The sequence below is a fragment of the Hordeum vulgare genome, unplaced genomic scaffold (assembly GCF_904849725.1).
Source record: "Hordeum vulgare subsp. vulgare unplaced genomic scaffold, MorexV3_pseudomolecules_assembly, whole genome shotgun sequence".
Taxonomy (NCBI): Eukaryota; Viridiplantae; Streptophyta; class Magnoliopsida; order Poales; family Poaceae; genus Hordeum; species Hordeum vulgare.
In genome coordinates, this window is record NW_025422721.1 from 37,501 (window position 1) to 43,986 (window position 6,486).

Sequence of the window (6,486 nt, forward strand, 5' to 3'; positions counted from 1 at the left end):
TCCCAAGGGCGCCATATTCTAGGAGCCCAAGTTATGCTATTGAAAATTCGTTCCTCTAGCAGTTCCGGTTTGAGCATTCCGTTCCCTTTTTCAAACTCCACTTCTTTTCATATAGCAATCCCTGATCAAAGAGAGAACAATATCCATTTCAAAACATTTATAACAGATTCCTTAGTTCGGACCGACGAAGTAATGTCACTCGACTATTATCAACCTGACTGCAATCTTTTTCTGTCGGTAAGGATTGCACCAGAGCACCTTCTACTTCTAATAGGCCATGAACTATAGATAGAGAAGAATCATTCTGAGCGAGTACATAAGAAGCGATCCACTTTTTTTCATCGGTTCCAGGGGAAGACCAAAGATCTTGCGCGGCAGGTCCGCCAGAAAAACTCAAAAGAGAAAGAAGTCTCGTTAATCTCTTCATGCTCGTTCCAAGTTCGAAGTACCTTTTGGCCAAAGAAAAACCCGCTTCCTGACACGATTGCCTCTTTATCTTTATATAGATAGATTCTATGGGGTTATTACTTAGTAAGTCTATTTTGTACAAGAGCCCCTCCTATCTGATAGAAAAGGGTCCCATGATCCCGAGCCGATCTTACCTTGGCTCGCAAACCCCAAGTTTGTCTATGAAGAGCTAATCTAATTGTATTTTTTTCTAGAATGGATTTCTTATGTGGAATACTAATGGATAGGGCCTCGTTGCTAAGTGCTACAAGATCTAGTGCACTGGAACTCGTGGTTATGGACCCGAATCCTTTAGTATGGAACATTGTCTTTTCCAAGTAAAAACCCCTAGTATATGAAAGAATGAAAAGGTGCTTTCGTTCTTGTGGAATAAGAAGCCCTCGTACCTTAATGAAAGGAAAATCGTAATTTTTCGTTAGGTATTTGACCAAATAGGATCGTCCAGTTCCTATAGAACCTATCACTAAAATACCCGATAGGGCTAAGCGGAACGAAAAGGGTTTTCCATGAGATGGTAAATGAAAACGATTAGTCCCACACGAGGTTTGGGAATAAGTGATTGTCTGATAATGAGCAAGGAATATACGTCTTTCTGCTAAAGAGGATCTATTAAACTCATAATTCATTAGATCCTTGTTATCAATGCCAACTAGGTATCATAAGGAAATGGATCCCGGTTGTTCAATCCTTTGATAACCAAGGTCATTCTTTGCTAAAGAGAAATGATCACTATGAGTCAGACTCAATAGAATTGGATCCATTCCAAATAGCGAGAATTAGGATTCTTGATCCCTCTCAATCTCTCTTTCAATTCGAGGATCCAGAGAGGTGTTTTCATAGTCATCTCCGAATATTTGCCATCTCGGAATATTTTCGATTTCATTTTTCTATGATATGTCTTTCTATATGAAAATTGGTTATTTACGATGTACGATGATCCCTGTTAAGCATCCATGGCTGAATGGTTAAAGCGCCCAACTCATAATTGGTAAATTTGCGGGTTCAATTCCTGCTGGATGCACACGAACGGGAACATTCCATAAGTCTATTGGAACTGGCTCTCTATCCATGGAATCTCATCCATCATCCATACATAACGAATTGGTATGGTATATTCATACCATAACATAAGAACAATAAGAACTCGAATTCTTATCGATACTGGAACTCAGAGCATAGGAGGGAAAGTCGATTTATGGATGGAATCAAATACGCAGTATTTACAGAAAAAAGTCTTCGTTTATTGGGAAAGAATCAATATACTTTTAATGTCGAATCGGGATTCACTAAGACAGAAATAAAGCATTGGGTCGAACTCTTCTTTGGTGTTAAGGTGGTAGCTGTGAATAGCCATCGACTACCTGGAAAAGGTAGAAGAATAGGACCTATTCTGGGCCATACAATGCATTACAGACGTATGATCATTACCCTTCAACCGGGTTATTCTATTCCACTTCTAGATAGAGAAAAAAACTAAAGGAGAATACTTAATAATACGGCGAAACATTTATACAAAACACCTATCCCGAGCACACGCAAGGGAACCGTAGACAGGCAAGTGAAATCCAATCCACGAAATAATTTGATCCATGGACGGCACCGTTGTGGTAAAGGTCGTAATTCCAGAGGAATCATTACCGCAAGGCATAGAGGGGGAGGTCATAAGCGCCTATACCGTAAAATAGATTTTCGACGGAATCAAAAAGACATATCTGGTAGAATCGTAACCATAGAATACGACCCTAATCGAAATGCATACATTTGTCTCATACACTATGGGGATGGTGAGAAGAGATATATTTTACATCCCAGAGGGGCTATAATTGGAGATACTATTGTTTCTGGTACAAAAGTTCCTATATCAATGGGAAATGCCCTACCTTTGAGTGCGGTTTGAACTATTGATTTACGTAATTGGAAGTAACCAATTAGGTTTACGACGAAACCTAGAAATCGATCACTGATCCAATTTGACTACCTCTACGGGATAGACCTCAACAGAAAACTGTTGAGTAACGGCAGCAAGTGATTGAGTTCAGTAGTTCCTCATAGAAAATTATTGACTCTAGAGATATGGTAATATGGAGAAGACAAAATTGTTTGAAGCACGCACAGAACCGGAAGCGCCCCTTGTTTCAAAGAGAGGAGGACGGGTTATTCACATTTAATTTGATGGTCAGAGGCAAATTGAAAGCTAAGCAGTGGTAATTAAGACCCCCGGGGGAAAATAGGGATGTCTCCTACGTTACCCATAATATGTGGAAGTATCGACGTAATTTCATAGAGTCATTCGATCTGAATGCTACATGAAGAACATAAGCCAGATGACGGAACGCAGAGACCTAGGATGTAGAAGATCATAACATGAGCGATTCGGCAGATTTGGATTCCTTTCCTATATATCCACTCATGTGGTACTTCATCATATGATTCATATAAGATCCATCTGTCTAGAGATCGTCATATACATCTAGAAAGCCGTATGCTTTGGAAGAAGCTTGTACAGTTTGGGAAGGGGTTTTTTGAGAGAAAAGAAGAATCTACTTCAACCGATATGCCCTTAGGCACGGCCATGCATAACATAGAAATCACACGTGGAAGGGGTGGGCAATTAGCTAGAGCAGCAGGTGCTGTAGCGAAACTCATTGCAAAAGAGGGTAAATCGGCCACTTTAAGATTACCATCTGGGGAGGTCCGTTTAGTATCCCAAAATTGCTTAGCAACAGTCGGACAAGTGGGTAATGTTGGGGTGAACCAAAAAAGTTTGGGTAGAGCCGGATCTAAGTGTTGGCTAGGTAAACGCCCCGTAGTAAGAGGGGTAGTTATGAACCCTGTGGACCACCCCCATGGGGGCGGTGAAGGGAAAGCTCCCATTGGTAGAAAAAAACCCACAACCCCTTGGGGTTATCCTGCGCTTGGAAGAAGAACTAGGAAAAGGAAAAAATATAGCGATAGTTTTATTCTTCGTCGCCGTAAGTAAATACGTAACTAGGAATATGGAAAATTGCATTTTTGGAATTTGCAATAATGCGATGGGCGAACGACGGGAATTGAACCCGCGCATGGTGGATTCACAATCCACTGCCTTGATCCACTTGGCTACATCCGCCCCTTATCCAGCTAAAGGATTTTTTTCTTTTTTCCGTTGATCATTATTCTATTTATTCTGACCTCCGTACTTCGATCGAGATATTGGACATAGAATGCCACTCTTTAAAAAGGAAAAAAGGAGTAATCAGCTGTGACACGAAAAAAAACGAATCCTTTTGTAGCTCATCATTTATTGGCAAAGATAGAAAAGGTCAATATGAAGGAGGAGAAAGAAACAATAGTAACGTGGTCCCGGGCATCTAGCATTCTACCCACAATGGTTGGCCATACAATTGCGATTCATAATGGAAAGGAACATATACCTATTTACATAACAAATCCTATGGTAGGTCGCAAATTGGGAGAATTCGTGCCTACTCGGCATTTTACGAGTTATGAAAATGCAAGAAAGGATACTAAATCTCGTCGTTAACTGAATTCTGAATAGAAAGATTAAGAAGAAAAAAAAGATTCAAAATAAAGTAAAGGTAGGCGGGGAATAAACTTATTTATGACAAGTTTCAAACTAGTAAAGTATATCCCTAGGATAAAGAAGAAGAAAAGTGGGCTAAGGAAACTCGCAAGGAAAGTTCCAACCGATCGTCTACTTAAGTTCGAGAGAGTTTTCAAAGCACAAAAACGTATCCCTATGTCTGTTTTCAAAGCACAAAGAGTTCTTGACGAGATTCGGTGGCGTTACTACGAGGAAACTGTTATGATACTGAACCTCATGCCCTATCGAGCATCTTATCCCATCTTAAAGTTGGTTTATTCGGCAGCCGCAAATGCAACTCATTATAGGGATTTCGACAAAGCGAATTTATTCATTACTAAAGCCGAAGTCAGTAGGAGTACTATTATGAAGAAATTCAGACCTCGAGCTCGAGGACGTAGTTTCCCTATAAAAAAAAGCATGTGTCATATAACAATTGTACTAAATATAGTAAAGAAATCTAAATAACCTTTAGATCCATCTAAGATTTCGATTCCCAGTAAAAAAAAAATATAGAATAGAAAAATATGGGACAAAAAATAAATCCACTCGGTTTCAGACTTGGTACAACCCAAAAACACCATTCCTTTTGGTTCGCACAACCAAAAAATTATTCTGAAGGTCTACAGGAAGATAAAAAAATAAGGGATTGTATCAAGAACTATATACAAAAGAATAGGAAAAAGGGCTCGAATAGAAAAATAGAATCAGACTCAAGTTCCGAAGTAATTACACATAATAGAAAAATGGACTCAGGTTCAAGTTCCGAAGTAATTACACATATAGAAATTCAAAAAGAAATCGATACGATCCACGTCATAATCCATATTGGATTCCCAAATTTATTAAAGAAAAAAGGAGCAATCGAAGAATTAGAGAAAGATCTACAAAAGGAAATTAACTCTGTAAACCAGAGATTTAATATTTCTATCGAAAAAGTTAAAGAACCTATAGACAGCCTAACATTCTTGCAGAATATATAGCTTTCCAATTAAAAATAGAGTTTCATTCCGAAAGGCAATGAAAAAAGCCATTGAATTAACTAAAAAAGCAGATATAAGGGGAGTAAAAGTAAAAATTGCGGGTCGTCTCGGAGGAAAAGAAATTGCACGTGCCGAATCCATTAAAAGGGGCAGACTTCCCCTCCAAACAATCCGCGCTAAAATTGATTATTGCTGCTATCCAATTCGAACTATCTATGGAGTATTAGGTGTAAAAATTGGATATTCGTAGACGAAGAATAACTAATCTTGTCTTCGAATTCTGTCCATTGATAGAATAAAAAATGACAAGAGACTTTTTTTCCTGAAATCCCTGCAAAAGAAGAAATTCTACCTCTTTCTATAAGATTTAATGAAAATTGATAAATCATTTAATATAATTGCTATGCTTAGTGTGTGACTCGTTTATTTTTTTTTCTTTTTTAAAGAAAAAAAACTTAGTAATTATAGAAAATTAACTAATACTAATAACCAACCTATTGCTTCGTATTGTCGAGATCCTAACTAAGAAACAGTCACTATATGAATAAATACCTCTATCATAAATGAGTAGATGTGTCATATAGTTGTAGCAACTGCACTTTTTTATCTAAAAAAAAAATGGGATTCTAGGTTGTGAAGCAAAACTAAAGGGATGTGGATAAAGGGGAGGGATGATAGAAAGAAGGAAGAGGAAATAAATAAGATATAGAATTCCACTGTGTATGGTCTATGAATTACATCATAAAAGGCAATGTGAAAAAGCATCAATATAATAAAACTAATAGAGAATGAAAAATTGTAACTTGAAAGAAGAACTACAAATTTTAAGCAATAATAAAGAGCCGCCCGGGTTAATAAAACTGAGAAAATTAACTCGGGAAAGAAATTTTTTGGAAGCTCCGTTGCGGGATTCAGACCTAACCATTCAAGGGAGAAGCAGTGGGAACGACAGAACCTATGATTCCATAGGATTTTATTGAAAAGAATCCTAACACTTCATTGGGTGGGATGGCGGAACAAACCAAAAAAATTGTCTTATTTGGTAAGTTTATAAATTAACAAATAAGACAGGAAAGAGGTAAATATTCGCCCGCGAAATTCTTATTGAATTAGAATACTTTACCGCGATTCAATAAGAGTAAAAATAAGGATATTTTTTAGAAGGACTACATTATTATCTATAAACTATAGAATTTAGATAAATATCCACACACATCTGGATATATTCTAGATCTTCTTTTTTGACTATATATTATATTTTTCTGTTTTAACAAATTCAATATAAAAATAAAAAAAAAAACCTAACTTTTTCTATTATCTATTAATGTGTATCTATCCGTACCGTAATATTTTTAAATATTATGGAATTAGAGAAATTTATTTACATGCTTTCTCATTCCATTCGCGAGGAGCAGGATGAGAAGAAACTCTCATGTCCAGTTTTGGAGTAGA

At 37.2% G+C, this 6,486-nt stretch overlaps 1 protein-coding gene across 1 annotated transcript in view; it reads left to right on the forward strand.

Annotated features, from left to right (window-relative positions):
* Positions 1 to 2,173, forward strand: part of LOC123423234 (NAD(P)H-quinone oxidoreductase subunit 2 A, chloroplastic-like) — a 4,702-nt gene extending 2,529 nt beyond the window's left edge. Inside the window, exon 2 of the mRNA XM_045107801.1 lies at positions 1 to 2,173. This exon is cut by the window's left edge and continues 2,402 nt beyond it. The gene's annotated coding sequence lies outside the window, so the exon portion shown is untranslated.
* The last annotated feature ends 4,313 nt before the right edge of the window (positions 2,174 to 6,486 follow it).